The sequence below is a fragment of the Apostichopus japonicus genome, chromosome 3 (genome assembly GCF_037975245.1).
Source record: "Apostichopus japonicus isolate 1M-3 chromosome 3, ASM3797524v1, whole genome shotgun sequence".
NCBI classification, from domain to species: domain Eukaryota; kingdom Metazoa; phylum Echinodermata; class Holothuroidea; order Aspidochirotida; family Stichopodidae; genus Apostichopus; species Apostichopus japonicus.
Window position 1 is genome coordinate 21,315,517 of NC_092563.1, and position 27,846 is coordinate 21,343,362.

The window sequence follows — 27,846 nt, forward strand, 5'->3', positions numbered from 1 at the left end:
TTTATTATCTGTCGGTAAAATCTGGTTTTTAAGTCTATGCATGACGATATCGCAGATTTCCGGGGAGGCTTGGCTACCCATGGCGCAACCGATCTTTTGTAGATAGAATTGGTTATTGAACTCGAAACAGTTTCTTGTTAAGATGAGTTCAATTAGTTTGCGCATGGATATGGAAGATATTTTATTTATTCCATATTCGCTTTTTTCCGTCTTTTCATAGACTTCTTGACATATATCTAATGCCTCCTCTTGGGGAGTATTGGTATACATGGCGACGACATCGAGTGTAGCAAGTACTACCGTTTTTGGTAACGGGGTGGCTTCCAAAATTTGCAGAATGTGATTTGTGTCTTTCACATAAGTGCTTTGTTTTATTACAATAGGAAGCAAGAAATAGTCCACAAATTCCGATATTTTTTCGGTCGGTGATCCGTTTCCACTTATTATCGGTCTACCGGCAAATTTTTAGTTAGCCGGGGGTGCTTTATGAATTTTTGGTAGCACATATATGACCGGTGTGCGGATCTTGTGGCTATATGGTGACAAGTACTCGAAGGTGCTTTTATCGAGAACATATCAATTAGTTTTTCCTGGACTAAACTTTTAGTTTGAAACGTCATATCACTTTTTAACTTTTCGTAGTGGTGCCTAGCTAATTGCCTTTCCATTTCGGCTTGATAGTCTGAGTGATTCATTATAGCAATGCCTCTACCTTTATCGAAGGGTTTGACAATAACAGAGCGGTCGTTTTTAATTGCATTTAGTGCAAAACGCTCCGCTTTATGCGTGTTGCTATTGGCGTTTCGGATAGTAACACGTGCCATTCCGGTTTGTGTTGCTTCCAAGTAGTCCTCTAGGTTTTTACTAAAAGTCATGTTAGGTGACCATGTAGAGGGTAGACGGAATTTTGTAATCCCTTTTTGCATTTTATTCTGCATGATGTCGCGGATTCTCATTTTTCTTTTTAGGTCTTTTAATAACTTGAGGAGATCACTTCGTTTAGGTTTTACTGGAGTTGCTATGAACTTCAGACCTTTTCCCAGCGCAATAAACTCTATATTGGACATGTTTCTGTCTGATAGGTTCTTTACGAAGTTTTTTAGTGTTTCTGCTTCTTTTCGAGGATTTTGGCCTTTGAGTGACTACGTATAGTCTGTAGCTCCCTGTTGCGGAATTTTTCGGAGCTTTTATTAGCTTTCACTGATCGGACATATTTGCGTCTTTTAGATGACGATGAGAGAGGTTGAGAGAGAGAAAGTACTTTTTGCATGTTGGAGGAGAGGAAGGTAGCTCTTTCTAGTAATTTCTCGAGCACACTCCTACTTCTACCTTCCATAAAGTTGCTTTCGGTTCTTGGCCTTTGGTCGGCGTGACACTCTGGTCTCCTCTCTTTTCGCTGACTTCTGGAGGATGGTCTTCAAAAGCCTGTGTGCCTCCGGAGCTTCCAGTGTTGACTCTAAGTCCGTCTCTGCTCTAGATCTCTTTTCAAGAAACCTGTCCCGTAGCCTTTTAGCTTTGCGGGATAACTCGTCTCTTCAGATTCTGTGGAGGTTCCTGCCTGCTCGTTGGAGTACTTGATGTTGAATGAGGTTGAATGGTGCAAAGGCTTTGCATCCACGGCCCCTCTATGCTGATTCGTACTAGGTCAGGACGGCTACCTAAGGATTCAATCCCCTGTAGGGACATGTCATTAGTGGTATCGTTGGGAAGGTTAAAGTGTCCTCCAACTGGGGTCTCAGTCTTCATGGTGTTGACTGTGGATATGTAACCACAAAATCGCCTCTAAGGGTGGATTTGGTTTCGCCAACATACTGGATGCCCTACCATATTGAAATGTCTGTTAAGTCTTGTAGAGTTTAAACTCTACAAGACTGGACTAACATTTCAAGATGGTAGGGGTCCCCACCGCAAAATGAAATTTAACCAAACGGTTAAGCCAGGAAATACCTCTTTATTTGTTTATGTGCTTGTGTATTGTGTAGCAAAGTTGATGGAAAAAAATTTCAGTTTGTTTAAGAAAAATCCTGTCATTGTTATCTGACAAACAGTTACTCATTTTTTACAAGTGAGTTTTTGTTGGAAAATGAAAGTCAAAGGTGGACATGTTATCAAACCTTTATTCAGGTGTATGGATAATAACAAAACACATGTAAACTTCACAGTAGGTCAGCAGAGGAGGGAACACATCTCTTTAATACTATTGTTTTTATTTGAAGTTGGTTTAGTACATGTACTGAGTTCATGCTGGAACTTATTTTATATAGGTAGTAATACTTTAAGGGGTAAGTCTTTGGATAAAATATTTTCAAGCAATCATTTTCTAATGTGTAGCATTAGATACAGCTGCAAGCACCTGATGTTTGCACAGAAGTAACTAATGTTGTATTTTATTAAGAGGGTTAACCTGTATTGTAATTGTTTAAGAGATCGTGCTATCAATGGGTCTGTCCTTTAACAAAAAAACTCATCTCTTTACTCAGTAATTCATTGTCTATGTACATATTGTACATAGACAATGAAGCCTGCACAGGAATGATTAAGCTTTGAAGTGGATAAACTTTTCACAGTTTGTTCATCAAGTTTAGTAGATGAACTATGACTAACTTTATCATTAACAGTCTAAGATTTTTGGAGAAAAACTGAGTTATCGCATTCTGTTACCAGAAAAGGAGGTAGGAGAACACTTTTGTGCATTATTACTCTCCATTTTCTAGTAAAGAACATAAGATGACACCTTATTATGTCTCATGCGGGATTATTGAAACAGCTGTTAGCCACTGTTGTCTCTTTCTATGATAATTACTCTACTGAATAGAATAACCATTATCCCTGCTTGTAATTTTTGTTTCAAATAAGAACCAGTTACCTCAATATTTGCCTTTATAATGTTTCTTTTTCCTCAGTGGACAATATACCACCTGTGGTCAGCTGCATCAATGATATAACACAAGAGATACCGCTAAATAGCTTTGGTTTTGTGGTAGAGTTTACAGAGCCAACAGCTACAGACAATTCAGGAACAGCATCAGTTCTGTCAGCTACACGAAGACCTGGACAGTTCTTTCAGACAGGAACAACAACAGTGACTTACATCTTTGCAGATCCAAGTGGGAACACAGCTGATTGTGTTTTTGATATCATAGTAGTGGAGGGTAAGTTAACCTGTGCTTGTTTGTCAATATTAATATTACATAGTGTAAAAGATGTATATTCATTCCATTTTGTGATTAGGACAAGTTTTGATGACTTATAGCATGACTTTGATGGAGTAAAGACAGGACATAGAAGTGTTAATGAAGGAAGTGTATGATGTTCCTGTTTATTTGTTCTTAGAACCAGTTAAAGTATTCATACCAAGTACTCATGTAGTTTGCTTAAGAAACGGTTTAGTAATCTTGACAGAGTTATTTTCATAGATAGATATAAGTCATGACAGTAAAAAATGTGCTTATCAGTTAGCAACTGAAAATATCACTTGATTCTATGCATAGCTTAAAGTTGTGAAAATGGATATTTAGTAAGCTGATACATCTTACATTTAATAACCTTTTAGTTATTTTGAAGCAGTTAATAATCACATTGATATTTCTATATAGTTTCACCAGATCAGTTATAATTCTGAGCATTTGGGGTGATCAAAGCCCTTCTTTCTATCAGAATTCATTGGGATACACCTAGGAAATATTGGTGTTTAGCATTGGTATGCTATGAAACCTAGTTTTGCTATGAAAACAGATAACTACTGAGAATCATCATTTCAGCACTTTGACATGAGTTTGTTCAATATCTCAGAATACTGTCACAATTTGTGACTTTTTTACTTCAGGCCCTGGCATTAGCCACTTCAAGAAAATTCATTAATTTTGAAAGTTTGAAATGATTTGTAATAGTTCAAGCAAGTTCCTTTAGCTTTTAGACTCTTCCTTTGATCTTTTCAGTTAATGATACACCACCTGATGTTACATGCATACAAGACATCACAAGAATAGTGACAATTGACAGCACTGGTACCACTGTGTCTTGGACTGAGCCAACAGCTACTGATAACTCAGGAGTTGTTTCTCTTCAGTCTAGAAGTCATGCACCTGGAGACTTTTTCAGCCCAGGAACAACACAAGTGACATACATCTTTGTTGACCCAAGTGGACAAACAGCCAATTGCATTTTTACTGTCACAGTTACTCCAGGTATGTGTACAATCCTATAATAGCTTAAGATTTAAAGCTGTTGGCAGAGAAAAACACCTTTATCGGTAACGTTGTGCTAATAAATGACAAGATCACTGTGATGTGAGACACCTTACACTGATAACTCTACTTGAAATCAAAGCTAGACATCTGCAGTCTCCAAAACAGAATTTTGTCTTTCCATATTTTAGAGGACAATGTCCCTCCAGTTGTAAGTTGTATTCCAGATGTGACTGAAACAACACCATTAGGAACAGGCGGAAGAACTGTCTTATTTACAGAGCCAACAGCAACCAATGACTCTGGAGCTGTTTCTCTTCAGCAAAGAACCCATGGTCCAGGAACCTTCTTTAGTTCAGGAGTAACACAAGTAACTTATATCTTTGTTGATCCCGCTGGAAACACTGCTGAATGTACATTCAGGGTCATTGTCACTGAAAGTAAGTCTTTTTAAATACAAATTATTAAAATATGAGCCTTATTGCTCCACAATACAAATCACCCTCAATGATTGTGTTGCTGATATAGTAGATGGAAATGATTTTGAAGAAAGCATCATCAGTTTGTCTGAAGTACTTTAACAGCTTTTAAACTTTTTAATTTCTATATCAGCCAAATCTAAGTTGATTTATTTATACTATATGCTTAGTTTAAAATGAAATTAAACTGACAATTTCCTTGCTCTTTCAAAGTCAATTTGAAGCAAATTCTTGATGTTATATTACAACTGGCACTCTGTGTAAAATATATGCTCTTAGCAAAAATACTTAATTCAAAGTTGAGTTGCCAATTTGATTAAAAATTTCAACTTTTAAATCTTCAGTTGACGGAGTACCACCAGTGATAGCTTGTGTAGGACTAGATGTAACAGAGACCATACCTCTGAATGGATTTGGCACTACCGTCCAATTCCGTGAACCTACTGCTACCGATAACTCTGGGACTGCAAATTTCCAATCAAGAACACACACCCCTGGTCAATTCTTCCAGAGTGGAACCACAGAAGTAACATATGTGTTTATAGATCCATCAGGAAATACAGCCCAGTGTTCATTTAACATCATCATTACTGAAGGTATGTCATAGCTTTGTTGTCCTTTCTCTATGTAATGAATACAACTGTCACCTTTATCAGTTTTTCCTACTAGCTTTGAACTAGATCTATGCTATAGTCTCAAGCAAGAATTGACATGTGACATTTAACAACCTGGCTACTGAGGTCAGCTTTCAAGGAGATTTGATAAAAATGGCTAATTGCTCAAAATTGCCAAAGATAAAGATTTATGCGTTAAGTTATATAAATACAGATGCACTATCATTGATTGGTGTCTCAGAAAAAGTACAGTAAGCAGCATCTAAATGGTTAACTTTGTCTGCCAATGACTATTTGTCTGGAAATGAAGTAAATTGAACTTGACGACAGTTTCAAATGTATCAAGTGAAGTCTTTGCTTAGCTAAAAGGGGAGCATGTGAAGGTTATCTGAGATCAGATGGAGACAAACATTTACTCAATATTTACAAGTGAGTGTTGTTGGAGAATGAAAGTCAAAAGTGGACATGTTATCAAAACTTTATTCAAATGGTCGTATGAATAGGAACAAAAGACATGTAAACCTCACATTAGGTCAGCAGAGGAAGGAACACTTCTCTTTGATTCTAATGTTTTTTATTGAAGTTGGTTCAGACAGTGCATGTACTGAGCTCATGCTGGTACTTATATTATATAGGTAGTAATTTTTTTCTTCATTTTAGGGGGGTTAGTCATTGGATAAAATATTTATATGAGTGATCTTTTTCTGATGTGTAGCATTAGATACAGTTGCACACACCTGATGGTTACACAGAAATAACCAATGTTGCATGTAGGCTAAATAAGAGGTTTAACCTGTATCGTAACTGTTTAAGAGATTGTGCTATCCATGGGTCTGTCCTTTAACATGACCTCTTTTCATATTATTTTGATATTAAAGCCTGTACAGGAATGAGTAAGCTTTGAAATAGATGAACCTTTCACAGTTTGCTACATCGGCTTAGTAGCTGAGCTACTGATCATTAAAAGTCTTAGGTTTTTGGGTAGAACTGAGTTATCACATTCGGTAACCAGAAAAGGAGATAAGAAAACACTATTGTGCATTATTACTCTACGTTGTCCAGTAAAGGAGATAAGATGAAACCTTATTATGTCTCATGCAGGGTTATTTGAAACAGCTGTTAGCCACTGTTGTCTCTTTCTATGATAATTACTCTACTGTATAGAATTACCATTACCCCTGCTAGTAATTATTGTTTCAAAAAAGAACAAGTGATCTCAATATTGGACTTTATAATGTTTCTTTTTCCTCAGTGGACAATATACCACCTGTGGTCAGCTGCATCAGTGATATTACGCGAGAGATACCGCTAAATAGCTTTGGTGTTGTGGTAGACTTTACAGAGCCAACAGCTACAGACAATTCAGGAACAGCATCAGTTCTGTCAGCTACACGAAGACCTGGACAGTTCTTTCAGACAGGAACAACAACAGTGACTTACATCTTTGCAGATCCAAGTGGGAACACAGCTGATTGTGTTTTTGATATCATAGTAGTGGAGGGTAAGTTAACCTGTGCTTGTTTGTCAATATTAATATTACATAGTGTAAAAGATGTATATTCATTCCATTTTGTGATTAGGACAAGTTTTGATGACTTATAGCATGACTTTGATGGAGTAAAGACAGGACATAGAAGTGTTAATGAAGGAAGTGTATGATGTTCCTGTTTATTTGTTCTTAGAACCAGTTAAAGTATTCATACCAAGTACTCATGTAGTTTGCTTAAGAAACGGTTTAGTAATCTTGACAGAGCTATTTTCATAGATAGATATAAGTCATGACAGTAAAAAATGTGCTTATCAGTTAGCAACTGAAAATATCACTTGATTCTATGCATAGCTTAAAGTTGTGAAAATGGATATTTAGTAAGCTGACACATCTTACATTTAATAACCTTTTAGTTATTTTGAAGCAGTTAATAATCACATTGATATTTCTATATAGTTTCACCAGATCAGTTATAATTCTGAGCATTTGGGGTGATCAAAGCCCTTCTTTCTATCAGAATTCATTGGGATACACCTAGGAAATATTGGTGCTTAGCATTGGTATGCTATGAAACCTAGTTTTGCTATGAAAACAGATAACTACTGAGAATCATCATTTCAGCACTTTGACATGAGTTTTTAATAGTTCAAGCAAGTTCCTTTAGCTTTTAGACTCTTCCTTTGATCTTTTCAGTTAATGATACACCACCTGATGTTACATGCATACAAGACATCACAAGAATAGTGACAATTGACAGCACTGGTACCACTGTGTCTTGGACTGAGCCAACAGCTACTGATAACTCAGGAGTTGTTTCTCTTCAGTCTAGAAGTCATGCACCTGGAGACTTTTTCAGCCCAGGAACAACACAAGTGACATACATCTTTGTTGACCCAAGTGGACAAACAGCCAATTGCATTTTTACTGTCACAGTTACTCCAGGTATGTGTACAATCCTATAATAGCTTAAGATTTAAAGCTGTTGGCAGAGAAAAACACCTTTGTCGGTAACGTTGTGCTAATAAATGACAAGATCACTGTGATGTGAGACACCTTACACTGATAACTCTACTTGAAATCAAAGCTAGACATCTGCAGTCTCCAAAACAGAATTTTGTCTTTCCATTTTTTAGAGGACAATGTCCCTCCAGTTGTAAGCTGTATTCCAGATGTGACTGAAACAACACCATTAGGAACAGGCGGAAGAACTGTCTTATTTACAGAGCCAACAGCAACCAATGACTCTGGAGCTGTTTCTCTTCAGCAAAGAACCCATGGTCCAGGAACCTTCTTTAGTTCAGGAGTAACACAAGTAACTTATATCTTTGTTGATCCCGCTGGAAACACTGCTGAATGTACATTCAGGGTCATTGTCACTGAAAGTAAGTCTTTTTAAATACAAATTATTAAAATATGAGCCTTATTGCTCCACAATACAAATCACCCTCAATGACTGTGTTGCTGATATAGTAGATGGAAATGATTTTGAAGAAAGCATCATCAGTTTGTCTGAAGTACTTTAACAGCTTTTAAACTTTTTAATTTCTATATCAGCCAAATCTAAGTTGATTTATTTATACTATATGCTTAGTTTAAAATGAAATTAAACTGACAATTTCCTTGCTCTTTCAAAGTCAATTTGAAGCAAATTCTTGATGTTATATTACAACTGGCACTCTGTGTAAAATATATGCTCTTAGCAAAAATACTTAATTCAAAGTTGAGTTGCCAATTTGATTAAAAATTTCAACTTTTAAATCTTCAGTTGACGGAGTACCACCAGTGATAGCTTGTGTAGGACTAGATGTAACAGAGACCATACCTCTGAATGGATTTGGCACTACCGTCCAATTCCGTGAACCTACTGCTACCGATAACTCTGGGACTGCAAATTTCCAATCAAGAACACACACCTCTGGTCAATTCTTCCAGAGTGGAACCACAGAAGTAACATATGTGTTTATAGATCCATCAGGAAATACAGCCCAGTGTTCATTTAACATCATCATTACTGAAGGTATGTCATAGCTTTGTTGTCCTTTCTCTATGTAATGAATACAACTGTCACCTTTATCAGTTTTTCCTACTAGCTTTGAACTAGATCTATGCTATAGTCTCAAGCAAGAATTGACATGTGACATTTAACAACCTGGCTACTGAGGTCAGCTTTCAAGGAGATTTGATAAAAATGGCTAATTGCTCAAAATTGCCAAAGATAAAGATTTATGCGTTAAGTTATATAAATACAGATGCACTATCATTGATTGGTGTCTCAGAAAAAGTACAGTAAGCAGCATCTAAAGGGTTAACTTTGTCTGCCAATGACTATTTGTCTGGAAATGAAGTAAATTGAACTTGACGACAGTTTCAAATGTATCAAGTGAAGTCTTTGCTTAGCTAAAAGGGGAGCATGTGAAGGTTATCTGAGATCAGATGGAGACAAACATTTACTCAATATTTACAAGTGAGTGTTGTTGGAGAATGAAAGTCAAAAGTGGACATGTTATCAAAACTTTATTCAAATGGTCGTATGAATAGGAACAAAAGACATGTAAACCTCACATTAGGTCAGCAGAGGAAGGAACACTTCTCTTTGATTCTAATGTTTTTATTGAAGTTGGTTCAGACAGTGCATGTACTGAGCTCATGCTGGTACTTATATTATATAGGTAGTAATTTTTTTCTTCATTTTAGGGGGGTTAGTCATTGGATAAAATATTTATATGAGTGATCTTTTTCTGATGTGTAGCATTAGATACAGTTGCACACACCTGATGGTTACACAGAAATAACCAATGTTGCATGTAGGCTAAATAAGAGGTTTAACCTGTATCATAACTGTTTAAGAGATTGTGCTATCCATGGGTCTGTCCTTTAACATGACCTCTTTTCATATTATTTTGATATTAAAGCCTGTACAGGAATGAGTAAGCTTTGAAATAGATGAACCTTTCACAGTTTGCTACATCGGCTTAGTAGCTGAGCTACTGATCATTAAAAGTCTTAGGTTTTTGGGTAGAACTGAGTTATCACATTCGGTTACCAGAAAAGGAGATAAGAAAACACTTTCGTGCATTATTACTCTACGTTGTCCAGTAAAGGAGATAAGATGAAACCTTATTATGTCTCATGCAGGGTTATTTGAAACAGCTGTTAGCCACTGTTGTCTCTTTCTATGATAATTACTCTACTGTATAGAATTACCATTACCCCTGCTAGTAATTATTGTTTCAAAAAAGAACAAGTGATCTCAATATTGGACTTTATAATGTTTCTTTTTCCTCAGTGGACAATATACCACCTGTGGTCAGCTGCATCAGTGGTATTACGCGAGAGATACCGCTAATTAGCTTTGGTGTTGTGGTAGACTTTACAGAGCCAACAGCTACAGACAATTCAGGAACAGCATCAGTTCTGTCAGCTACACGAAGACCTGGACAGTTCTTTCAGACAGGAACAACAACAGTGACTTACATCTTTGCAGATCCAAGTGGGAACACAGCTGATTGTGTTTTTGATATCATAGTAGTGGAGGGTAAGTTAACCTGTGCTTGTTTGTCAATATTAATATTACATAGTGTAAAAGATGTATATTCATTCCATTTTGTGATTAGGACAAGTTTTGATGACTTATAGCATGACTTTGATGGAGTAAAGACAGGACATAGAAGTGTTAATGAAGGAAGTGTATGATGTTCCTGTTTATTTGTTCTTAGAACCAGTTAAAGTATTCATACCAAGTACTCATGTAGTTTGCTTAAGAAACGGTTTAGTAATCTTGACAGAGCTATTTTCATAGATAGATATAAGTCATGACAGTAAAAAATGTGCTTATCAGTTAGCAACTGAAAATATCACTTGATTCTATGCATAGCTTAAAGTTGTGAAAATGGATATTTAGTAAGCTGATACATCTTACATTTAATAACCTTTTAGTTATTTTTTGAAGCAGTTAATAATCACATTGATATTTCTATATAGTTTCACCAGATCAGTTATAATTCTGAGCATTTGGGGTGATCAAAGCCCTTCTTTCTATCAGAATTCATTGGGATACACCTAGGAAATATTGGTGTTTAGCATTGGTATGCTATGAAACCTAGTTTTGCTATGAAAACAGATAACTACTGAGAATCATCATTTCAGCACTTTGACATGAGTTTGTTCAATATCTCAGAATACTGTCACAATTTGTGACTTTTTTACTTCAGGCCCTGGCATTAGCCACTTCAAGAAAATTCATTAATTTTGAAAGTTTGAAATGATTTTTAATAGTTCAAGCAAGTTCCTTTAGCTTTTAGACTCTTCCTTTGATCTTTTCAGTTAATGATACACCACCTGATGTTACATGCATACAAGACATCACAAGAATAGTGACAATTGACAGCACTGGTACCACTGTGTCTTGGACTGAGCCAACAGCTACTGATAACTCAGGAGTTGTTTCTCTTCAGTCTAGAAGTCATGCACCTGGAGACTTTTTCAGCCCAGGAACAACACAAGTGACATACATCTTTGTTGACCCAAGTGGACAAACAGCCAATTGCATTTTTACTGTCACAGTTACTCCAGGTATGTGTACAATCCTATAATAGCTTAAGATTTAAAGCTGTTGGCAGAGAAAAACACCTTTATCGGTAACGTTGTGCTAATAAATGACAAGATCACTGTGATGTGAGACACCTTACACTGATAACTCTACTTGAAATCAAAGCTAGACATCTGCAGTCTCCAAAACAGAATTTTGTCTTTCCATTTTTTAGAGGACAATGTCCCTCCAGTTGTAAGCTGTATTCCAGATGTGACTGAAACAACACCATTAGGAACAGGCGGAAGAACTGTCTTATTTACAGAGCCAACAGCAACCAATGACTCTGGAGCTGTTTCTCTTCAGCAAAGAACCCATGGTCCAGGAACCTTCTTTAGTTCAGGAGTAACACAAGTAACTTATATCTTTGTTGATCCCGCTGGAAACACTGCTGAATGTACATTCAGGGTCATTGTCACTGAAAGTAAGTCTTTTTAAATACAAATTATTAAAATATGAGCCTTATTGCTCCACAATACAAATCACCCTCAATGACTGTGTTGCTGATATAGTAGATGGAAATGATTTTGAAGAAAGCATCATCAGTTTGTCTGAAGTACTTTAACAGCTTTTAAACTTTTTAATTTCTATATCAGCCAAATCTAAGTTGATTTATTTATACTATATGCTTAGTTTAAAATGAAATTAAACTGACAATTTCCTTGCTCTTTCAAAGTCAATTTGAAGCAAATTCTTGATGTTATATTACAACTGGCACTCTGTGTAAAATATATGCTCTTAGCAAAAATACTTAATTCAAAGTTGAGTTGCCAATTTGATTAAAAATTTCAACTTTTAAATCTTCAGTTGACGGAGTACCACCAGTGATAGCTTGTGTAGGACTAGATGTAACAGAGACCATACCTCTGAATGGATTTGGCACTACCGTCCAATTCCGTGAACCTACTGCTACCGATAACTCTGGGACTGCAAATTTCCAATCAAGAACACACACCTCTGGTCAATTCTTCCAGAGTGGAACCACAGAAGTAACATATGTGTTTATAGATCCATCAGGAAATACAGCCCAGTGTTCATTTAACATCATCATTACTGAAGGTATGTCATAGCTTTGTTGTCCTTTCTCTATGTAATGAATACAACTGTCACCTTTATCAGTTTTTCCTACTAGCTTTGAACTAGATCTATGCTATAGTCTCAAGCAAGAATTGACATGTGACATTTAACAACCTGGCTACTGAGGTCAGCTTTCAAGGAGATTTGATAAAAATGGCTAATTGCTCAAAATTGCCAAAGATAAAGATTTATGCGTTAAGTTATATAAATACAGATGCACTATCATTGATTGGTGTCTCAGAAAAAGTACAGTAAGCAGCATCTAAATGGTTAACTTTGTCTGCCAATGACTATTTGTCTGGAAATGAAGTAAATTGAACTTGACGACAGTTTCAAATGTATCAAGTGAAGTCTTTGCTTAGCTAAAAGGGGAGCATGTGAAGGTTATCTGAGATCAGATGGAGACAAACATTTACTCAATATTTACAAGTGAGTGTTGTTGGAGAATGAAAGTCAAAAGTGGACATGTTATCAAAACTTTATTCAAATGGTCGTATGAATAGGAACAAAAGACATGTAAACCTCACATTAGGTCAGCAGAGGAAGGAACACTTCTCTTTGATTCTAATGTTTTTTATTGAAGTTGGTTCAGACAGTGCATGTACTGAGCTCATGCTGGTACTTATATTATATAGGTAGTAATTTTTTTCTTCATTTTAGGGGGGTTAGTCATTGGATAAAATATTTATATGAGTGATCTTTTTCTGATGTGTAGCATTAGATACAGTTGCACACACCTGATGGTTACACAGAAATAACCAATGTTGCATGTAGGCTAAATAAGAGGTTTAACCTGTATCGTAACTGTTTAAGAGATTGTGCTATCCATGGGTCTGTCCTTTAACATGACCTCTTTTCATATTATTTTGATATTAAAGCCTGTACAGGAATGAGTAAGCTTTGAAATAGATGAACCTTTCACAGTTTGCTACATCGGCTTAGTAGCTGAGCTACTGATCATTAAAAGTCTTAGGTTTTTGGGTAGAACTGAGTTATCACATTCGGTAACCAGAAAAGGAGATAAGAAAACACTATTGTGCATTATTACTCTACGTTGTCCAGTAAAGGAGATAAGATGAAACCTTATTATGTCTCATGCAGGGTTATTTGAAACAGCTGTTAGCCACTGTTGTCTCTTTCTATGATAATTACTCTACTGTATAGAATTACCATTACCCCTGCTAGTAATTATTGTTTCAAAAAAGAACAAGTGATCTCAATATTGGACTTTATAATGTTTCTTTTTCCTCAGTGGACAATATACCACCTGTGGTCAGCTGCATCAGTGATATTACGCGAGAGATACCGCTAAATAGCTTTGGTGTTGTGGTAGACTTTACAGAGCCAACAGCTACAGACAATTCAGGAACAGCATCAGTTCTGTCAGCTACACGAAGACCTGGACAGTTCTTTCAGACAGGAACAACAACAGTGACTTACATCTTTGCAGATCCAAGTGGGAACACAGCTGATTGTGTTTTTGATATCATAGTAGTGGAGGGTAAGTTAACCTGTGCTTGTTTGTCAATATTAATATTACATAGTGTAAAAGATGTATATTCATTCCATTTTGTGATTAGGACAAGTTTTGATGACTTATAGCATGACTTTGATGGAGTAAAGACAGGACATAGAAGTGTTAATGAAGGAAGTGTATGATGTTCCTGTTTATTTGTTCTTAGAACCAGTTAAAGTATTCATACCAAGTACTCATGTAGTTTGCTTAAGAAACGGTTTAGTAATCTTGACAGAGCTATTTTCATAGATAGATATAAGTCATGACAGTAAAAAATGTGCTTATCAGTTAGCAACTGAAAATATCACTTGATTCTATGCATAGCTTAAAGTTGTGAAAATGGATATTTAGTAAGCTGACACATCTTACATTTAATAACCTTTTAGTTATTTTGAAGCAGTTAATAATCACATTGATATTTCTATATAGTTTCACCAGATCAGTTATAATTCTGAGCATTTGGGGTGATCAAAGCCCTTCTTTCTATCAGAATTCATTGGGATACACCTAGGAAATATTGGTGCTTAGCATTGGTATGCTATGAAACCTAGTTTTGCTATGAAAACAGATAACTACTGAGAATCATCATTTCAGCACTTTGACATGAGTTTTTAATAGTTCAAGCAAGTTCCTTTAGCTTTTAGACTCTTCCTTTGATCTTTTCAGTTAATGATACACCACCTGATGTTACATGCATACAAGACATCACAAGAATAGTGACAATTGACAGCACTGGTACCACTGTGTCTTGGACTGAGCCAACAGCTACTGATAACTCAGGAGTTGTTTCTCTTCAGTCTAGAAGTCATGCACCTGGAGACTTTTTCAGCCCAGGAACAACACAAGTGACATACATCTTTGTTGACCCAAGTGGACAAACAGCCAATTGCATTTTTACTGTCACAGTTACTCCAGGTATGTGTACAATCCTATAATAGCTTAAGATTTAAAGCTGTTGGCAGAGAAAAACACCTTTGTCGGTAACGTTGTGCTAATAAATGACAAGATCACTGTGATGTGAGACACCTTACACTGATAACTCTACTTGAAATCAAAGCTAGACATCTGCAGTCTCCAAAACAGAATTTTGTCTTTCCATTTTTTAGAGGACAATGTCCCTCCAGTTGTAAGCTGTATTCCAGATGTGACTGAAACAACACCATTAGGAACAGGCGGAAGAACTGTCTTATTTACAGAGCCAACAGCAACCAATGACTCTGGAGCTGTTTCTCTTCAGCAAAGAACCCATGGTCCAGGAACCTTCTTTAGTTCAGGAGTAACACAAGTAACTTATATCTTTGTTGATCCCGCTGGAAACACTGCTGAATGTACATTCAGGGTCATTGTCACTGAAAGTAAGTCTTTTTAAATACAAATTATTAAAATATGAGCCTTATTGCTCCACAATACAAATCACCCTCAATGACTGTGTTGCTGATATAGTAGATGGAAATGATTTTGAAGAAAGCATCATCAGTTTGTCTGAAGTACTTTAACAGCTTTTAAACTTTTTAATTTCTATATCAGCCAAATCTAAGTTGATTTATTTATACTATATGCTTAGTTTAAAATGAAATTAAACTGACAATTTCCTTGCTCTTTCAAAGTCAATTTGAAGCAAATTCTTGATGTTATATTACAACTGGCACTCTGTGTAAAATATATGCTCTTAGCAAAAATACTTAATTCAAAGTTGAGTTGCCAATTTGATTAAAAATTTCAACTTTTAAATCTTCAGTTGACGGAGTACCACCAGTGATAGCTTGTGTAGGACTAGATGTAACAGAGACCATACCTCTGAATGGATTTGGCACTACCGTCCAATTCCGTGAACCTACTGCTACCGATAACTCTGGGACTGCAAATTTCCAATCAAGAACACACACCTCTGGTCAATTCTTCCAGAGTGGAACCACAGAAGTAACATATGTGTTTATAGATCCATCAGGAAATACAGCCCAGTGTTCATTTAACATCATCATTACTGAAGGTATGTCATAGCTTTGTTGTCCTTTCTCTATGTAATGAATACAACTGTCACCTTTATCAGTTTTTCCTACTAGCTTTGAACTAGATCTATGCTATAGTCTCAAGCAAGAATTGACATGTGACATTTAACAACCTGGCTACTGAGGTCAGCTTTCAAGGAGATTTGATAAAAATGGCTAATTGCTCAAAATTGCCAAAGATAAAGATTTATGCGTTAAGTTATATAAATACAGATGCACTATCATTGATTGGTGTCTCAGAAAAAGTACAGTAAGCAGCATCTAAAGGGTTAACTTTGTCTGCCAATGACTATTTGTCTGGAAATGAAGTAAATTGAACTTGACGACAGTTTCAAATGTATCAAGTGAAGTCTTTGCTTAGCTAAAAGGGGAGCATGTGAAGGTTATCTGAGATCAGATGGAGACAAACATTTACTCAATATTTACAAGTGAGTGTTGTTGGAGAATGAAAGTCAAAAGTGGACATGTTATCAAAACTTTATTCAAATGGTCGTATGAATAGGAACAAAAGACATGTAAACCTCACATTAGGTCAGCAGAGGAAGGAACACTTCTCTTTGATTCTAATGTTTTTATTGAAGTTGGTTCAGACAGTGCATGTACTGAGCTCATGCTGGTACTTATATTATATAGGTAGTAATTTTTTTCTTCATTTTAGGGGGGTTAGTCATTGGATAAAATATTTATATGAGTGATCTTTTTCTGATGTGTAGCATTAGATACAGTTGCACACACCTGATGGTTACACAGAAATAACCAATGTTGCATGTAGGCTAAATAAGAGGTTTAACCTGTATCATAACTGTTTAAGAGATTGTGCTATCCATGGGTCTGTCCTTTAACATGACCTCTTTTCATATTATTTTGATATTAAAGCCTGTACAGGAATGAGTAAGCTTTGAAATAGATGAACCTTTCACAGTTTGCTACATCGGCTTAGTAGCTGAGCTACTGATCATTAAAAGTCTTAGGTTTTTGGGTAGAACTGAGTTATCACATTCGGTTACCAGAAAAGGAGATAAGAAAACACTTTCGTGCATTATTACTCTACGTTGTCCAGTAAAGGAGATAAGATGAAACCTTATTATGTCTCATGCAGGGTTATTTGAAACAGCTGTTAGCCACTGTTGTCTCTTTCTATGATAATTACTCTACTGTATAGAATTACCATTACCCCTGCTAGTAATTATTGTTTCAAAAAAGAACAAGTGATCTCAATATTGGACTTTATAATGTTTCTTTTTCCTCAGTGGACAATATACCACCTGTGGTCAGCTGCATCAGTGGTATTACGCGAGAGATACCGCTAATTAGCTTTGGTGTTGTGGTAGACTTTACAGAGCCAACAGCTACAGACAATTCAGGAACAGCATCAGTTCTGTCAGCTACACGAAGACCTGGACAGTTCTTTCAGACAGGAACAACAACAGTGACTTACATCTTTGCAGATCCAAGTGGGAACACAGCTGATTGTGTTTTTGATATCATAGTAGTGGAGGGTAAGTTAACCTGTGCTTGTTTGTCAATATTAATATTACATAGTGTAAAAGATGTATATTCATTCCATTTTGTGATTAGGACAAGTTTTGATGACTTATAGCATGACTTTGATGGAGTAAAGACAGGACATAGAAGTGTTAATGAAGGAAGTGTATGATGTTCCTGTTTATTTGTTCTTAGAACCAGTTAAAGTATTCATACCAAGTACTCATGTAGTTTGCTTAAGAAACGGTTTAGTAATCTTGACAGAGCTATTTTCATAGATAGATATAAGTCATGACAGTAAAAAATGTGCTTATCAGTTAGCAACTGAAAATATCACTTGATTCTATGCATAGCTTAAAGTTGTGAAAATGGATATTTAGTAAGCTGATACATCTTACATTTAATAACCTTTTAGTTATTTTTTGAAGCAGTTAATAATCACATTGATATTTCTATATAGTTTCACCAGATCAGTTATAATTCTGAGCATTTGGGGTGATCAAAGCCCTTCTTTCTATCAGAATTCATTGGGATACACCTAGGAAATATTGGTGTTTAGCATTGGTATGCTATGAAACCTAGTTTTGCTATGAAAACAGATAACTACTGAGAATCATCATTTCAGCACTTTGACATGAGTTTGTTCAATATCTCAGAATACTGTCACAATTTGTGACTTTTTTACTTCAGGCCCTGGCATTAGCCACTTCAAGAAAATTCATTAATTTTGAAAGTTTGAAATGATTTTTAATAGTTCAAGCAAGTTCCTTTAGCTTTTAGACTCTTCCTTTGATCTTTTCAGTTAATGATACACCACCTGATGTTACATGCATACAAGACATCACAAGAATAGTGACAATTGACAGCACTGGTACCACTGTGTCTTGGACTGAGCCAACAGCTACTGATAACTCAGGAGTTGTTTCTCTTCAGTCTAGAAGTCATGCACCTGGAGACTTTTTCAGCCCAGGAACAACACAAGTGACATACATCTTTGTTGACCCAAGTGGACAAACAGCCAATTGCATTTTTACTGTCACAGTTACTCCAGGTATGTGTACAATCCTATAATAGCTTAAGATTTAAAGCTGTTGGCAGAGAAAAACACCTTTATCGGTAACGTTGTGCTAATAAATGACAAGATCACTGTGATGTGAGACACCTTACACTGATAACTCTACTTGAAATCAAAGCTAGACATCTGCAGTCTCCAAAACAGAATTTTGTCTTTCCATTTTTTAGAGGACAATGTCCCTCCAGTTGTAAGCTGTATTCCAGATGTGACTGAAACAACACCATTAGGAACAGGCGGAAGAACTGTCTTATTTACAGAGCCAACAGCAACCAATGACTCTGGAGCTGTTTCTCTTCAGCAAAGAACCCATGGTCCAGGAACCTTCTTTAGTTCAGGAGTAACACAAGTAACTTATATCTTTGTTGATCCCGCTGGAAACACTGCTGAATGTACATTCAGGGTCATTGTCACTGAAAGTAAGTCTTTTTAAATACAAATTATTAAAATATGAGCCTTATTGCTCCACAATACAAATCACCCTCAATGACTGTGTTGCTGATATAGTAGATGGAAATGATTTTGAAGAAAGCATCATCAGTTTGTCTGAAGTACTTTAACAGCTTTTAAACTTTTTAATTTCTATATCAGCCAAATCTAAGTTGATTTATTTATACTATATGCTTAGTTTAAAATGAAATTAAACTGACAATTTCCTTGCTCTTTCAAAGTCAATTTGAAGCAAATTCTTGATGTTATATTACAACTGGCACTCTGTGTAAAATATATGCTCTTAGCAAAAATACTTAATTCAAAGTTGAGTTGCCAATTTGATTAAAAATTTCAACTTTTAAATCTTCAGTTGACGGAGTACCACCAGTGATAGCTTGTGTAGGACTAGATGTAACAGAGACCATACCTCTGAATGGATTTGGCACTACCGTCCAATTCCGTGAACCTACTGCTACTGATAACTCTGGGACTGCAAATTTCCAATCAAGAACACACACCTCTGGTCAATTCTTCCAGAGTGGAACCACAGAAGTAACATATGTGTTTATAGATCCATCAGGAAATACAGCCCAGTGTTCATTTAACATCATCATTACTGAAGGTATGTCATAGCTTTGTTGTCCTTTCTCTATGTAATGAATACAACTGTCACCTTTATCAGTTTTTCCTACTAGCTTTGAACTAGATCTATGCTATAGTCTCAAGCAAGAATTGACATGTGACATTTAACAACCTGGCTACTGAGGTCAGCTTTCAAGGAGATTTGATAAAAATGGCTAATTGCTCAAAATTGCCAAAGATAAAGATTTATGCGTTAAGTTATATAAATACAGATGCACTATCATTGATTGGTGTCTCAGAAAAAGTACAGTAAGCAGCATCTAAAGGGTTAACTTTGTCTGCCAATGACTATTTGTCTGGAAATGAAGTAAATTGAACTTGACGACAGTTTCAAATGTATCAAGTGAAGTCTTTGCTTAGCTAAAAGGGGAGCATGTGAAGGTTATCTGAGATCAGATGGAGACAAACATTTACTCAATATTTACAAGTGAGTGTTGTTGGAGAATGAAAGTCAAAAGTGGACATGTTATCAAAACTTTATTCAAATGGTCGTATGAATAGGAACAAAAGACAAGTAAACCTCACATTAGGTCAGCAGAGGAAGGAACACTTCTCTTTGATTCTAATGTTTTTATTGAAGTTGGTTCAGACAGTGCATGTACTGAGCTCATGCTGGTACTTATATTATATAGGTAGTAATTTTTTTCTTCATTTTAGGGGGGTTAGTCATTGGATATAATATTTATATGAGTGATCTTTTTCTGATGTGTAGCATTAGATACAGTTGCACACACCTGATGGTTACACAGAAATAACCAATGTTGCATGTAGGCTAAATAAGAGGTTTAACCTGTATCATAACTGTTTAAGAGATTGTGCTATCCATGGGTCTGTCCTTTAACATGACCTCTTTTCATATTATTTTGATATTAAAGCCTGTACAGGAATGAGTAAGCTTTGAAATAGATGAACCTTTCACAGTTTGCTACATCGGCTTAGTAGCTGAGCTACTGATCATTAAAAGTCTTAGGTTTTTGGGTAGAACTGAGTTATCACATTCGGTTACCAGAAAAGGAGATAAGAAAACACTTTCGTGCATTATTACTCTACGTTGTCCAGTAAAGGAGATAAGATGAAACCTTATTATGTCTCATGCAGGGTTATTTGAAACAGCTGTTAGCCACTGTTGTCTCTTTCTATGATAATTACTCTACTGTATAGAATTACCATTACCCCTGCTAGTAATTATTGTTTCAAAAAAGAACAAGTGATCTCAATATTGGACTTTATAATGTTTCTTTTTCCTCAGTGGACAATATACCACCTGTGGTCAGCTGCATCAGTGGTATTACGCGAGAGATACCGCTAATTAGCTTTGGTGTTGTGGTAGACTTTACAGAGCCAACAGCTACAGACAATTCAGGAACAGCATCAGTTCTGTCAGCTACACGAAGACCTGGACAGTTCTTTCAGACAGGAACAACAACAGTGACTTACATCTTTGCAGATCCAAGTGGGAACACAGCTGATTGTGTTTTTGATATCATAGTAGTGGAGGGTAAGTTAACCTGTGCTTGTTTGTCAATATTAATATTACATAGTGTAAAAGATGTATATTCATTCCATTTTGTGATTAGGACAAGTTTTGATGACTTATAGCATGACTTTGATGGAGTAAAGACAGGACATAGAAGTGTTAATGAAGGAAGTGTATGATGTTCCTGTTTATTTGTTCTTAGAACCAGTTAAAGTATTCATACCAAGTACTCATGTAGTTTGCTTAAGAAACGGTTTAGTAATCTTGACAGAGCTATTTTCATAGATATATATAAGTCATGACAGTAAAAAATGTGCTTATCAGTTAGCAACTGAAAATATCACTTGATTCTATGCATAGCTTAAAGTTGTGAAAATGGATATTTAATAAGCTGATACATCTTACATTTAATAACCTTTTAGTTATTTTTTGAAGCAGTTAATAATCACATTGATATTTCTATATAGTTTCACCAGATCAGTTATAATTCTGAGCATTTGGGGTGATCAAAGCCCTTCTTTCTATCAGAATTCATTGGGATACACCTAGGAAATATTGGTGTTTAGCATTGGTATGCTATGAAACCTAGTTTTGCTATGAAAACAGATAACTACTGAGAATCATCATTTCAGCACTTTGACATGAGTTTGTTCAATATCTCAGAATACTGTCACAATTTGTGACTTTTTTACTTCAGGCCCTGGCATTAGCCACTTCAAGAAAATTCATTAATTTTGAAAGTTTGAAATGATTTTTAATAGTTCAAGCAAGTTCCTTTAGCTTTTAGACTCTTCCTTTGATCTTTTCAGTTAATGATACACCACCTGATGTTACATGCATACAAGACATCACAAGAATAGTGACAATTGACAGCACTGGTACCACTGTGTCTTGGACTGAGCCAACAGCTACTGATAACTCAGGAGTTGTTTCTCTTCAGTCTAGAAGTCATGCACCTGGAGACTTTTTCAGCCCAGGAACAACACAAGTGACATACATCTTTGTTGACCCAAGTGGACAAACAGCCAATTGCATTTTTACTGTCACAGTTACTCCAGGTATGTGTACAATCCTATAATAGCTTAAGATTTAAAGCTGTTGGCAGAGAAAAACACCTTTATCGGTAACGTTGTGCTAATAAATGACAAGATCACTGTGATGTGAGACACCTTACACTGATAACTCTACTTGAAATCAAAGCTAGACATCTGCAGTCTCCAAAACAGAATTTTGTCTTTCCATTTTCTAGAGGACAATGTCCCTCCAGTTGTAAGCTGTATTCCAGATGTGACTGAAACAACACCATTAGGAACAGGCGGAAGAACTGTCTTATTTACAGAGCCAACAGCAACCAATGACTCTGGAGCTGTTTCTCTTCAGCAAAGAACCCATGGTCCAGGAACCTTCTTTAGTTCAGGAGTAACACAAGTAACTTATATCTTTGTTGATCCCGCTGGAAACACTGCTGAATGTACATTCAGGGTCATTGTCACTGAAAGTAAGTCTTTTTAAATACAAATTATTAAAATATGAGCCTTATTGCTCCACAATACAAATCACCCTCAATGACTGTGTTGCTGATATAGTAGATGGAAATGATTTTGAAGAAAGCATCATCAGTTTGTCTGAAGTACTTTAACAGCTTTTAAACTTTTTAATTTCTATATCAGCCAAATCTAAGTTGATTTATTTATACTATATGCTTAGTTTAAAATGAAATTAAACTGACAATTTCCTTGCTCTTTCAAAGTCAATTTGAAGCAAATTCTTGATGTTATATTACAACTGGCACTCTGTGTAAAATATATGCTCTTAGCAAAAATACTTAATTCAAAGTTGAGTTGCCAATTTGATTAAAAATTTCAACTTTTAAATCTTCAGTTGACGGAGTACCACCAGTGATAGCTTGTGTAGGACTAGATGTAACAGAGACCATACCTCTGAATGGATTTGGCACTACCGTCCAATTCCGTGAACCTACTGCTACTGATAACTCTGGGACTGCAAATTTCCAATCAAGAACACACACCCCTGGTCAATTCTTCCAGAGTGGAACCACAGAAGTAACATATGTGTTTATAGATCCATCAGGAAATACAGCCCAGTGTTCATTTAACATCATCATTACTGAAGGTATGTCATAGCTTTGTTGTCCTTTCTCTATGTAATGAATACAACTGTCACCTTTATCAGTTTTTCCTACTAGCTTTGAACTAGATCTATGCTATAGTCTCAAGCAAGAATTGACATGTGACATTTAACAACCTGGCTACTGAGGTCAGCTTTCAAGGAGATTTGATAAAAATGGCTAATTGCTCAAAATTGCCAAAGATAAAGATTTATGCGTTAAGTTATATAAATACAGATGCACTATCATTGATTGGTGTCTCAGAAAAAGTACAGTAAGCAGCATCTAAAGGGTTAACTTTGTCTGCCAATGACTATTTGTCTGGAAATGAAGTAAATTGAACTTGACGACAGTTTCAAATGTATCAAGTGAAGTCTTTGCTTAGCTAAAAGGGGAGCATGTGAAGGTTATCTGAGATCAGATGGAGACAAACATTTACTCAATATTTACAAGTGAGTGTTGTTGGAGAATGAAAGTCAAAAGTGGACATGTTATCAAAACTTTATTCAAATGGTCGTATGAATAGGAACAAAAGACATGTAAACCTCACATTAGGTCAGCAGAGGAAGGAACACTTCTCTTTGATTCTAATGTTTTTATTGAAGTTGGTTCAGACAGTGCATGTACTGAGCTCATGCTGGTACTTATATTATATAGGTAGTAATTTTTTTCTTCATTTTAGGGGGGTTAGTCATTGGATAAAATATTTATATGAGTGATCTTTTTCTGATGTGTAGCATTAGATACAGTTGCACACACCTGATGGTTACACAGAAATAACCAATGTTGCATGTAGGCTAAATAAGAGGTTTAACCTGTATCATAACTGTTTAAGAGATTGTGCTATCCATGGGTCTGTCCTTTAACATGACCTCTTTTCATATTATTTTGATATTAAAGCCTGTACAGGAATGAGTAAGCTTTGAAATAGATGAACCTTTCACAGTTTGCTACATCGGCTTAGTAGCTGAGCTACTGATCATTAAAAGTCTTAGGTTTTTGGGTAGAACTGAGTTATCACATTCGGTTACCAGAAAAGGAGATAAGAAAACACTTTCGTGCATTATTACTCTACGTTGTCCAGTAAAGGAGATAAGATGAAACCTTATTATGTCTCCTGCAGGGTTATTTGAAACAGCTGTTAGCCACTGTTGTCTCTTTCTATGATAATTACTCTACTGTATAGAATTACCATTACCCCTGCTAGTAATTATTGTTTCAAAAAAGAACAAGTGATCTCAATATTGGACTTTATAATGTTTCTTTTTCCTCAGTGGACAATATACCACCTGTGGTCAGCTGCATCAGTGGTATTACGCGAGAGATACCGCTAAATAGCTTTGGTGTTGTGGTAGACTTTACAGAGCCAACAGCTACAGACAATTCAGGAACAGCATCAGTTCTGTCAGCTACACGAAGACCTGGACAGTTCTTTCAGACAGGAACAACAACAGTGACTTACATCTTTGCAGATCCAAGTGGGAACACAGCTGATTGTGTTTTTGATATCATAGTAGTGGAGGGTAAGTTAACCTGTGCTTGTTTGTCAATATTAATATTACATAGTGTAAAAGATGTATATTCATTCCATTTTGTGATTAGGACAAGTTTTGATGACTTATAGCATGACTTTGATGGAGTAAAGACAGGACATAGAAGTGTTAATGAAGGAAGTGTATGATGTTCCTGTTTATTTGTTCTTAGAACCAGTTAAAGTATTCATACCAAGTACTCATGTAGTTTGCTTAAGAAACGGTTTAGTAATCTTGACAGAGCTATTTTCATAGATAGATATAAGTCATGACAGTAAAAAATGTGCTTATCAGTTAGCAACTGAAAATATCACTTGATTCTATGCATAGCTTAAAGTTGTGAAAATGGATATTTAGTAAGCTGATACATCTTACATTTAATAACCTTTTAGTTATTTTTTGAAGCAGTTAATAATCACATTGATATTTCTATATAGTTTCACCAGATCAGTTATAATTCTGAGCATTTGGGGTGATCAAAGCCCTTCTTTCTATCAGAATTCATTGGGATACACCTAGGAAATATTGGTGTTTAGCATTGGTATGCTATGAAACCTAGTTTTGCTATGAAAACAGATAACTACTGAGAATCATCATTTCAGCACTTTGACATGAGTTTGTTCAATATCTCAGAATACTGTCACAATTTGTGACTTTTTTACTTCAGGCCCTGGCATTAGCCACTTCAAGAAAATTCATTAATTTTGAAAGTTTGAAATGATTTTTAATAGTTCAAGCAAGTTCCTTTAGCTTTTAGACTCTTCCTTTGATCTTTTCAGTTGATGATACACCACCTGATGTTACATGCATACAAGACATCACAAGAATAGTGACAATTGACAGCACTGGTACCACTGTGTCTTGGACTGAGCCAACAGCTACTGATAACTCAGGAGTTGTTTCTCTTCAGTCTAGAAGTCATGCACCTGGAGACTTTTTCAGCCCAGGAACAACACAAGTGACATACATCTTTGTTGACCCAAGTGGACAAACAGCCAATTGCATTTTTACTGTCACAGTTACTCCAGGTATGTGTACAATCCTATAATAGCTTAAGATTTAAAGCTGTTGGCAGAGAAAAACACCTTTATCGGTAACGTTGTGCTAATAAATGACAAGATCACTGTGATGTGAGACACCTTACACTGATAACTCTACTTGAAATCAAAGCTAGACATCTGCAGTCTCCAAAACAGAATTTTGTCTTTCCATTTTTTAGAGGACAATGTCCCTCCAGTTGTAAGCTGTATTCCAGATGTGACTGAAACAACACCATTAGGAACAGGCGGAAGAACTGTCTTATTTACAGAGCCAACAGCAACCAATGACTCTGGAGCTGTTTCTCTTCAGCAAAGAACCCATGGTCCAGGAACCTTCTTTAGTTCAGGAGTAACACAAGTAACTTATATCTTTGTTGATCCCGCTGGAAACACTGCTGAATGTACATTCAGGGTCATTGTCACTGAAAGTAAGTCTTTTTAAATACAAATTATTAAAATATGAGCCTTATTGCTCCACAATACAAATCACCCTCAATGACTGTGTTGCTGATATAGTAGATGGAAATGATTTTGAAGAAAGCATCATCAGTTTGTCTGAAGTACTTTAACAGCTTTTAAACTTTTTAATTTCTATATCAGCCAAATCTAAGTTGATTTATTTATACTATATGCTTAGTTTAAAATGAAATTAAACTGACAATTTCCTTGCTCTTTCAAAGTCAATTTGAAGCAAATTCTTGATGTTATATTACAACTGGCACTCTGTGTAAAATATATGCTCTTAGCAAAAATACTTAATTCAAAGTTGAGTTGCCAATTTGATTAAAAATTTCAACTTTTAAATCTTCAGTTGACGGAGTACCACCAGTGATAGCTTGTGTAGGACTAGATGTAACAGAGACCATACCTCTGAATGGATTTGGCACTACCGTCCAATTCCGTGAACCTACTGCTACTGATAACTCTGGGACTGCAAATTTCCAATCAAGAACACACACCCCTGGTCAATTCTTCCAGAGTGGAACCACAGAAGTAACATATGTGTTTATAGATCCATCAGGAAATACAGCCCAGTGTTCATTTAACATCATCATTACTGAAGGTATGTCATAGCTTTGTTGTCCTTTCTCTATGTAATGAATACAACTGTCACCTTTATCAGTTTTTCCTACTAGCTTTGAACTAGATCTATGCTATAGTCTCAAGCAAGAATTGACATGTGACATTTAACAACCTGGCTACTGAGGTCAGCTTTCAAGGAGATTTGATAAAAATAGCTAATTGCTCAAAATTGCCAAAGATAAAGATTTATGCGTTAAGTTATATAAATACAGATGCACTATCATTGATTGGTGTCTCAGAAAAAGTACAGTAAGCAGCATCTAAAGGGTACTTTGTCTGCCAATGACTATTTGTCTGGAAATGAAGTAAATTGAACTTGACGACAGTTTCAAATGTATCAAGTGAAGTCTTTGCTTAGCTAAAAGGGGAGCATGTGAAGGTTATCTGAGATCAGATGGAGACAAACATTTACTCAATATTTACAAGTGAGTGTTGTTGGAGAATGAAAGTCAAAAGTGGACATGTTATCAAAACTTTATTCAAATGGTCGTATGAATAGGAACAAAAGACATGTAAACCTCACATTAGGTCAGCAGAGGAAGGAACACTTCTCTTTGATTCTAATGTTTTTATTGAAGTTGGTTCAGACAGTGCATGTACTGAGCTCATGCTGGTACTTATATTATATAGGTAGTAATTTTTTTCTTCATTTTAGGGGGGTTAGTCATTGGATAAAATATTTATATGAGTGATCTTTTTCTGATGTGTAGCATTAGATACAGTTGCACACACCTGATGGTTACACAGAAATAACCAATGTTGCATGTAGGCTAAATAAGAGGTTTAACCTGTATCGTAACTGTTTAAGAGATTGTGCTATCCATGGGTCTGTCCTTTAACATGACCTCTTTTCATATTATTTTGATATTAAAGCCTGTACAGGAATGAGTAAGCTTTGAAATAGATGAACCTTTCACAGTTTGCTACATCGGCTTAGTAGCTGAGCTACTGATCATTAAAAGTCTTAGGTTTTTGGGTAGAACTGAGTTATCACAT

General features: G+C 35.9%; 1 protein-coding gene across 1 annotated transcript in view; it reads left to right on the plus strand.

Annotated features, from left to right (window-relative positions):
- LOC139965439 (uncharacterized) overlaps positions 1 to 27,846 on the plus strand; it is a gene marked incomplete in the record, with an annotated part of 200,375 nt that overhangs the window by 41,242 nt on the left and 131,287 nt on the right.